Genomic DNA, 10,474 nt, shown 5'->3' with positions numbered 1-10,474 from the left:
AAATACAAATCAACTGCTCACAATTGCTGGTGGAACAGCTATTTGGACATTGCAAGTGTAGGTGGCCGAGGGATCCTCAGCAACACCTATTGGGGCGTAATGGTGAAGATGTGCACTTGATTAAGACAAGGGAAAGGACACAACAATCCTTAGAATGACTGAGAATGGATGATAGCGAATATGTATCTATAAATCAGACATATCAGATATACAGATATATACAGAGAGAATATAGCTATAGGATTTGAGCTATAGGATAAATGGTCTTACCCTTCAAACTGGAAGACTATACGGTACTCTTAATTTTACTGCACACCACCTCTGGACATGGTTCATGGTACATTAAACACATTAGTTTGACCTAGCACAGCATATATTGAATGTGCTGAAATCTGTCTGATATAAATATGTGTTTTTAGTTTTGCATCTACAACGTAATGTGCTTTTTTCAATCTACATAAGTGTGTGAATTAAGCAACGAGAAGGTTTGGAGGGAGTTGTTATTTTCCAAGCAAACAAAGATTGTATGTGTGTGCTTTTTAGAGTGTGTCTGCAAAAGTGCTTTTATTGGGTTTGTAATCAGGGCGTCACGCTCTCGGTTCCGATTAGGTACGGCGTGCCGCTGCTCTCCAGCCGGCTGTTCCTGCACAACAACACCCTCTAAAAAGCAGATAACGCTTTAACACTCAAAGAAAATCAACGGCTCCCCCTCTCTCTCCCCTTCTTTCTCTCTTCCTCCTCCAGGTCTGCGGTCCAAATCAGATCGATGCTGTGAGAAAATGAAACCCTGTGCGCATTAACAGGAAGGTGAGAGCAGCCTCAGGTAGGAGATGTGTCTCGTGTCACATGACAAAAAGAAAACAAGAGAAAAACTAATATGAGCAGCCAGCAATGTGATTAAATAATGTGTCCTCTGGCATACCACATGTCACATACCATTTACAACGATCATCAGATGCAAGGCACAAACTCACAGACACACACACACACACGCACACACACACACACACACACACGCACACAAACAAAAACAAATTCTGCAGAGGTAATAATTGTGTTTTTGTGTTTACACATCTGCAGTGACAATATGTGATCCTCACACTTCATTCCACACGTCAAAAGACATTATTCTTGTTGCACTGCATTAATTGACTTATATTTCTTTCATTTCATCTCTATCCAGCGTGTACACAAGCTCATCTCCAGGCTCCGCTCCCGCCTACTGGAGACATTACGAAACTAAAAAAAACGAGGCAATGAAGATGAATATGTGTATAAATGACTGTGATTCATTGTGTCTTTTATGAATAGAAAAATTAGGTTTAGTGTGTGAAAAATGAAACGTTTATTCTTGTGTGCCTGCAGCTTCTCATCCAGTAAGTTGTTATAGAACATTGATGAAATGTTAGGGTCGCTTCCACAGTTGCTCCACTATTTTCCCCGAATGTGTAACTGTATTGCGTGTTGGGGCTGCTGCTCAGCATCATCACCTCATTAGCAAAGAAAAACTAAATTCTGTAAAAAAAATGTTAAATTCCCAGAATTCTCCCACAACAGATATGATTGCATGAGCTACTGAGTCAGACGCCCAATTTTTGGCTCAGAATGGAAACTGTTGCTTCACGGGGAGGAATGCCTTCTGTTCTCTGTTTATTTGCACCACATTGTTGATCAAATTAAATCAGCAGGTGATGTTAAGAGGGAGGCCATCAGCCACAACACCACCATTGACCCAGCGACATACACTGTGCACGCTAATGTTTTTTCGGAGTTTCAGATTTGATAGTTGGTAATTATTCCATAAAAGGGCTCAATGGATCCTCTGGTTGACACTGGGTTTAAGTGACCAATTTCATTATTTTCAATGAGACAGAACACCTAAACATTATAGAGACAATATGAAAATCAAGCCCAGGGGTACGTTTTTATTACCTGCCCAACAAAAGAGCGAGACTATAAGACAAGTGCAACAGATTGCAGCAAGCCGTAGGTCCAAAAGCCAGTTTCAGGCTGACTACGTATCCCAGAGTTGAGCTGAATCATTTTATATCTTGCAGGTTGTGTTATAGGGAAGTTTCAGTAAATCAGATGGTGGGTGCAGGTTCTTAGATTAAGATCGGTTGCGCTGCATCTCTTTATGATTATTTTACGGTTCACTGTTTTAAGTAATTGCAAAAGTCTACTTGCTTAATGGAAAGAAAATACCCAAATTACTTTCCCATAGCCTCAGGTGTATTTTGTTTAAGTTCATAACAATGTTAGAACGCTAGCAAGCAAAACTAAGATAACGAACAGAGAAATAACATACCTACTTACCATCAATATTTTAGCGTTGTCCTTTTTAACCAAGCTCTCTCAACATTTGCAGTTAGTACAACGCATACTCAAAAAAGTATAATTTGGAAAATACATTAAGTGTTGTTATAACAATAAATAACAGACCAGTGGAAATCACAGCGGCAACTTGCAACAAAAGGAAACACAAATGACCACACATGAACATTTCAATTGTGTGCAATTTTGTAGAATAAGAGTTTTAGCGAGTAGCTCATCAGCAGCTTCAGACACAACACATGATGCAAAGCTGTCTCTGCTCACGTCAAACAACCCGTTTGGTGGATGGTTTGGTTGCATCTGATGCTCTGCGGGGCGAAGAGAAAAGACAGGTGGGGTAACTGGTATTCAGGCCATCGAAGGCCCAGTTTAGCCCTGTGTGAGGGTGAAACAGATGTAAAAGAGCTTTTAAGCTGGAGCTAGTGAAGCAACATTCTCTGGAGCTACCTCCTTCATCCCCCTCATCCTGTCCTAAGCTGGGCATCCAGACAGCCGTTGGAGGCTTGCGCCTCAGTTTTTGGAAGTCATTTGGGACTGTGATCCTGATGACGTGATCTTCTGCCCATCAAGCCTCTGTTTCAAGCCTGAAATACTCTCATCTCCCAGAAGCTACGCCCACCACTGTCTGGGCCCCTGTCAGGAATTTTCTGCGTAAGAGCCCTGTGGTCTGCACTGCAACCGTCTTTTTTAACACAGATTTTTTTAAAAGAAAGATATATTCCTTTGATACCTGAAAATGTATTTAGCATCCGTAAATACACATCTAGTATTGTGTGTCAAAGCTATCTCAATGCTAGCGCCTGTTGGATTACAGTTGCCATGGTTTTCTCAGTTTTGATCATTCTTATATAATGTTATTGGTGGCTGGTAGCTGCGAAAAATGAACACACGCACGCGCTCACATTTTGTGTCAGTAAATGTTGCTAACCACCCCCACATCCTTGTCCTTCCTCGCAGAGAGCAGCCTGAGGACAGACAACAGCTCCTCTCACATCATCTCGCGCTCTTATGTCGTCCTCACACCGTCTCTCGCCCCTTTCTTTTTCCACTTGCAACCCTCTCATTCTCTCTCTCAGCCCTTCTATGTACCCCTCTTCCACTTTAATTGTCACTCCTTCCTCTCATTCCACATTTCTTCTTGAGTCCACTTTATCGCTCTCCATATCTGTATTGATTTTCCCCCGCAGGTCTGCTGTCATATATCCTTGTCTCTTATTCCCACACTGGGTTGGAGATGATTTCCATTTTTATACATGCAAGTAGTCAGACACTGTGTGCGTCTTTCCCTGGCAGATGTAGTTTTGTAACCTCTTTTTCTACTTTTTCATCACACAGCTGTGTCCCCACTGGGTTTCAAAAATTGATTTGACTTTTCATTACCCCTCTCCTCATCTGCCTTTTTATGTCTTTATTTTTCTTGTGACTTTCTGTTTGACTTCACAAACACTGGCTCCGCTGGCCTGTTGTGGCTTCTGAGTGAGGCAATGTGTGTTTCTTCCCGCCGTCAGGGAGCTGCGGAGCCGCAGAGGGATTTGGGCAAAATCCTTATTCCCTTTTTTCTCTCTTACTGTATCACTGAGAAAAACACATTCTTTGTCTGTGCCATGCAAAAGACTTACATCAAGGTCAGCCTTATTTTATTGTTTGTTCCTGCACATCGGTTGCAGTAGTGGAAAAGTTAAGAGACGATGTACCGCTGTTACATGGCAACGAATTCAGGATCCTGTCGATGCTCAACAATAAATACAGAGCTCCAATTCACCAAATAATTTACCGATCAATTGGTTGATGGGGAAAGGATAACTGGCCAGATTCAGTGATCAAATTAGGAAAGTGATTGATTGCTACTTTATTATTTTTCATGTTTAACAACTTTCTTTAATTGTTGGAATGCAGTTATTTATGCATTTAAGTATTGTTCTTCGAATCTTTATTCCGACATCTTATTATTATTTCTTCCGTTGCACGCTAAAACTCCTTCACACTTTCAGCTATTAAAACCGTTCAAATATTATGTAAAATGTTCAGCTCCTGAACAGGGGGAGAGGTTGACTATGACTTTTCAGCTTTAAATCATAAAGAGAGAAGTTTAAAATACGTTTTTAAATCAACTGATGAATCCGACAAATAAATGATCAATAAGTACAATTTGAAAAATAAGTCACTTTCATATATGGAGGTTTCCTAAAGGTGCACAGAATGGAATGTCATAAATTAAATGTAATGAGCAAACCACCTCATCGGATAGTCGGATGATACCATTAAAAGTTAAAAAAATGAAAGCATGTAGCATGATAATAGTGCATTGTTCAGTAACTTGTGATGTGTTATTGGCACCAACCTGGGTGTGTTGGTTGTAACACTTATGGCTCAGACTTTCAGATTTATATTTCTTGGACACATAATTGAACCTATTTGCCAATTTGTTGTCAAATGAAAATGCTTTTCTGAATCTAATAGAGAATGAATTTCATAGCGATGTGGATCAGAGTTTTATGGACCGAGCGCCTGCAGCCAGATAGAAATGCATGTGTTTTTGCACTAGTTGTTTAGAGGAGAACGCACACAATTACACGTAGTGTTCACAAATGTTTTCTGACTTCCGGACACAAAAACATGTTTAAGATGAACCGGTTTAGAGTATTGTGATATTCCGAGTTTTGTGTATTGGAATTGCACTGGGGAATAATTTAATGATGTCTTCATTAGTGCGGAATTACACTTTGAATACTTAATGTTGTTTGCATCATTGTGCGACTCGGAGGGCAATTCACAAAAAAATCGACATATAAGGAATGAAATCAGCCAGCATTTTTGTTTACAAAGGTTCAGAATACTTTAAACATTATGGATATTATAGCCTTCAGACCACACTAACCAGCCTCTGAGACATAGGTGAGAGATTAGTGGCACCTGCCTACCCTCCAGAAACATGTGCCTCCGATCGGACCACCAGAAAACCTAATTTCTGACGTCTGTCCTCGCTCAGCCTTTCTTATCACCTTTTAGGCATCTTCTCACTCGCCTACCCCCCCCCCCCCCCCTCCCACCCCCCTCCTTTGCTCCCACTTTCCACTCGGACCACGTCCAATTTTCTCCCCAATTCCCTCCGTCTATCTTCCCTTTTTGTGTTTTATCTTGTGTTCTCCTCTCTCACAAAGCATTATAGTTTTTTGATATCCTCCATGTGTATCGTCCATCTCCACTTCTCTGCCAGTCTCTCTTTAATTTCACTGTGGCTTTTCAACGCCCTTAATATCCTCCTCCTGCTCTCCAACCTGCTCACGTCCGGGTCTGTTTCCACTGATAAGACTGTCAGCAGCACGCAGTGGAAGAGATAACGATGTTGCATTGCCAACATGGTTAGGATCACAGTTAACTGCTATTCCTCTCTTCCTTCATTTCCTCGCTAATAAATGTGTCATCAGTGATCTTTGCGATGAAAGAAAAGGAAAGAGAAACGAAACAGTACATAAAGTTTGGGTTTTAGGCTGCACTGAAAATGAAGACATTATCAGACCTTCTCTCAGCTGGAGAAAGGGATCAATATGAGACCACAGGCGCAGCAGCAGGTCGGCCAATTTATTGTTGTCATTATCTGTCCTAGACTTTTCCCAATTGGCCTTTTCCAAGGAAGACACAGTGAGCAAAATTGTAGATGATGCCCACGCCACACAATGGCGGCAGGGCCACAATAACAGCTGCGTTTGCACACTACGTGTCTCCAAGAACAGAGGTAAAACCTCTGAGTGTGGGTACGTGGATAAGTAGACAATAAAGCAAAATAAGGAGAGAAAATAACCAAAGCAGAGCAGATCTTCATTGCAGCAGTAAGACACAGAAAACGCTACTCTTCTGCACACTGAAACCCGACTGGAGAACTTAGACATGGCTCCCAGCTCTGTCCCCAAATTAAGTTGCAGTTGATCTAGAAACACTACAACAGCAGCATATTTAAGTACTGTAAATCAATAACTCTTTCATTGCACAAAATGGGGATAAACTTGAAATATTTAAACACATTCTTTAAGCTTTTTAAAACTAAATAACTTAAATATTTTACATGTATAATATCATCTAGAGCATTTAACAGCTTTGTGTTTTAAAGCTGTTTGAGAGCTCCCCATTCTCATTATAGAGTGACTCATTGATAAATAGTTCAGGTCATATGAGAAGTGTGTGGTATTTTTGTGAGTGTGACAACAGTTTAATTCCAGTTGGCTCTCGACTGTCTGCCTTTTGAACGAGCTGAAATGCAGAGAAGTTGCCAAACACAACAGTAATGGACAAGGCAGTGGTTAGTTTCAGGGCACAGCTGCTCATAAGGAGCATGTACATGTATGCATGTTTAAATCACATTCCCTGTTTCATTGCTGAGAAGCTGTTCTTATTATGTATTTATTTATACATATTAAGAATACGGTGCATGAATCATACCCTAACGAAAAACCAACTCTGAAGCTCCTTTTATTTCGTATACCTTCCTCTCTCTCTTGAACGCACTCTAAGCCTCCTGATACATTTATGTCCGACCCACGTTCCACATACACTCACACCTCAAATGTCATCTTATCCTGTCCTAAATGTCAGTGCAAATGAAAGTCCTCCCAAAAGAGGGGCTTAGGGAAAGGGGACTGTCACTTTGTTGCCCCCCCCCCTTTCCCCCCCACCGGTATCAAAGTCTTACTTACATTTGCAGACATAATCTTCCCCCTTTGGACCCGCTGTGAAGGCATCTTGTGTATTAAGTCACAGTGCACCCACCTGGATTCCTTTGCCTCTGGTCAAGATGAAGTCACAAAGCAAATACCAGAATTGTTAGCGAAGTTCGAAACGATTCGATGACCTTCAAACAGAGGAAAGGTTACAGGAAGATTTGATTTCTGCATGTTGGTTTTAGAAGAAAACGGATCCCGCCTGTAAGCAACCTGGAGGAATTTAAGAGACAATCTCTGATTGAAATGCAGAGTTTCACAGAGGTAAAGCAAAAACAAGTCATCTGGAGGACCTTCAAACACAGATGGTGACCACAGCTATAGAGACAATAGTATAATAAAAAAATATCATGCCTGGTTGCAAAATTTGAGGCAGAGATTTAACAATTCTTTTATGTCTGCCAAGGGAAAGGGAGTGAGTCTCTGACGCTGGCAGAGACCACCAACAAGCTGACAGCGACGAAGTTGAACTCATTCAGAGCGATGAGGCCTGTCGGGGGACAACAGACCAGCACGGACCTCACGGACATCAAGCTGAAACAGCAGCCTGGACATGCTTTTGGCCGAGGGCCAGAGGAAGGGGTCAATTAGAGAAACAGATCGGGTAGAGAGACACACAACTTGGGTCTCAATAGAGAGTCTGTCTCGACGTGAAGCTCTCAGAAACCAAATGATAGCTGAGCCACAGAGAGAATGAACGCTTCCAGAGCAATGAAGCCTGGCAGGAATAATTTGATGCTGCATAGTCAAAGAGTAAAAGAAGGAGCTGCCCAGGATCAAACAGTCGGAGGACGAGGAGAAGGTCTTAGAGGACCTCTGTGCGAATATGAAGAAGAGGAGCAGAGGCTTTTTTGGCAAGAAGATGTAGGACAGACAGACTAAGCAGGAGCAAACGAGGAGAGAAAAATGCATGAGGAGATGAAATAGAAGGAGAAGGAGACAGGATTTTTTTTTATCCAGATGTTCAAGAGGTCAACGCGTGATGGCGATGAAAGGCTGGAGGCTATATCACTCGCTCTTCCTCCCCTCCCCTCCCCATCCATCCATCCCTACTACGAAACAAAACAAAGAATTCCGCTTTCATTGTATGGTTTTTCTTCCTCGCATCCTTCATGTGACAGGACGTTTGGCGGTTACAGTAACCTGATGTTTTGATGTGCAGAAAAATACCATTTATCTTTTACTGAGAGAATAATCTGTAGGTTTAATGAGAAAGATTTAAAATATTGTCAGTTTAACAATTTAATTTAAAATATTCTATAATACTCCTACAATTGTAATGTTACATTATATTACATGCCATTTAGCTGACGCTTTTATCCAAAGCGACTCACAATAAGTGCATTTCAACCATAAGATACTCTGTGCTAATTATAACATAATATATAATTTAATATTATTTTAGCAATTTATAATTTGGAAGTTGTGAACCAGAGTGCATCATTTTCAATGTGCTATATGTGTTCTATACGTTTTATGATTTGGTATGAGGCTGTTCCACATAAGACAAGCATTTATGTAATTCTACCTTTGTGGAAGAATCGTGTGATATAACTAGAGAGGATACTCTGAAGTCTCCTGTCATGACCTCAGGTAATCACCAGACCAAGGACACTTTGTATGAATGTTTGATTTGTTTCTCTATTCAGGACTATTCACAGGCAAACGTAAGTCACATTTAGCTGATTTCACTTGTGTCGTATTTATGGTTATTGGGCTTAAAGCATAGATGTTTCTGCATCTAAAGTAAACTAAAGTGTACTTAGCCAGGAGTGGGTTACAAAAGTATGAATCTTCATCAGTAGAAACAACTGGATCATCGGTCTGGAAAAGTATGTAGGATTTACATTTTCAAATGTAGTAGTCGCTTCACAGCACAATACGGTCCTTGACTTCAGCAAAAGCTGACCTACATTGGATCGGTTCAAAGGGTTAGAGCAGTAGGCGTTTGCTGGACTTGGCTCCCAACAGGAGTCGTGACGAGCCCGGCACCTGACCTCAGGGTCGCAGGCCAGACTTCTTCTTTCCTGCGATGAGCTGTTTTCTGACCCCGAGGTCAGTCAGCCAGGCTATTAAGAGCGTGTGTGTGTATCTGTGTGTGTGTGTGTGTGTGTTGGGACCTCCGTCCCTCTGATCTGATTTAGCCTGACATGACAACAGGGCTGAACAATAAAAATGTCTATTTTCTCTCTCTCTCTCTCTCTCTCTCTCTCGTTCGCTCCCTCTCTCTGTACACTTCAGGCAAAATGTGGTGGATGATTAAACAGAACAAACCCGGTGGAAGCATGACACTCCCAAAGAACAATTCTTTTTAGCTTAAATCCCTCTTTTGTATCTTGTTTATATTAGTATATTCATAATAATATATTAGGAGCAACTTGGTGCTGTTTGTTCGACAATAATACAGCAGTAATTGAAAAGGCAGAGTAGATGAACCAATATTTATGCATTTCGGCCTTGAATCTAAATTCTTATTTTCCAAAAATCCAAATAGAATCAAAGCTTACCAAAAGTTTCTTTAAAGGACCTCGATATTGCTACCGAGGAACAATAATCCTACGCACTAGGGGTGTCAGATATTTTGTATATATCTGAAAAAAGACTATTGGAGTTGACATAAAATGTAGCCAACAGCACATCCTGAAGTTTATCAGGAAAACACAAGAAATTATATTGTCAGACACCAAAAGATCCCCGACCCCTATGACAACTTACAGAACTGGCTTTTTTATTCATGAGCCAACCAAGTACGAGCCTGAGGTGACCGGGCCTTTGCAGTCAGATGACTCAACTCTAGAGAAAGCTGCTGCAATAGATCAGGCAAACTACTTCTGCAACCAAGTTTGAATGACTCCCGAGAACTTTTTAGTTGTCTTAGTGTTTGTGTGGCAGCGATTTGTGTGCATAAACTTTATACAGTCATGTCATTCAGCTAAGAGTTTGTTTTTCTGAAAACTAAATTCCTGTCGGTTTTGTAAACCTATTTAACAATTGATAATACACAAAAAGCCATATGTTAAATTAAATGTATCTCATATAATTTAACCATTTATTTTCTTCCATCTCCCCCTCTTCTAAATGTCTTCTCTCAGTCTGTGTTGGTTTTCCTTCCTGCCCTGATGATCAGAGAGACTCCCTGAGCCCGGCAGCCCACTGGATTGTGAATCCAAACAGCCGGAGCGGCAGCAGATAGACAGCGACTGAGAAAAGGTGGGGAGAGAGAGAGAGAGAGAGAGAGAGAGAGAGAGAGAGAGAGAGAGAGAGAGAGAGAGAAGATGAAAAGCATGCTAAGTGAGAGGCGCTCACACTGAAGGAGGCAGAGGCAACAGCTACAGCAACAGCGCGCTCCTTCCCCATCCTCCCTCTCTCCTCTCTCATAATCCCACGTCCACGCCGCGAGAGATGGAGGGCGCCCACCCGCTGAG

This window comes from Pungitius pungitius, chromosome 15, assembly GCF_949316345.1.
Source record: "Pungitius pungitius chromosome 15, fPunPun2.1, whole genome shotgun sequence".
Classification (NCBI taxonomy): domain Eukaryota; kingdom Metazoa; phylum Chordata; class Actinopteri; order Perciformes; family Gasterosteidae; genus Pungitius; species Pungitius pungitius.
This window is presented reverse-complemented; position numbering follows the sequence as displayed.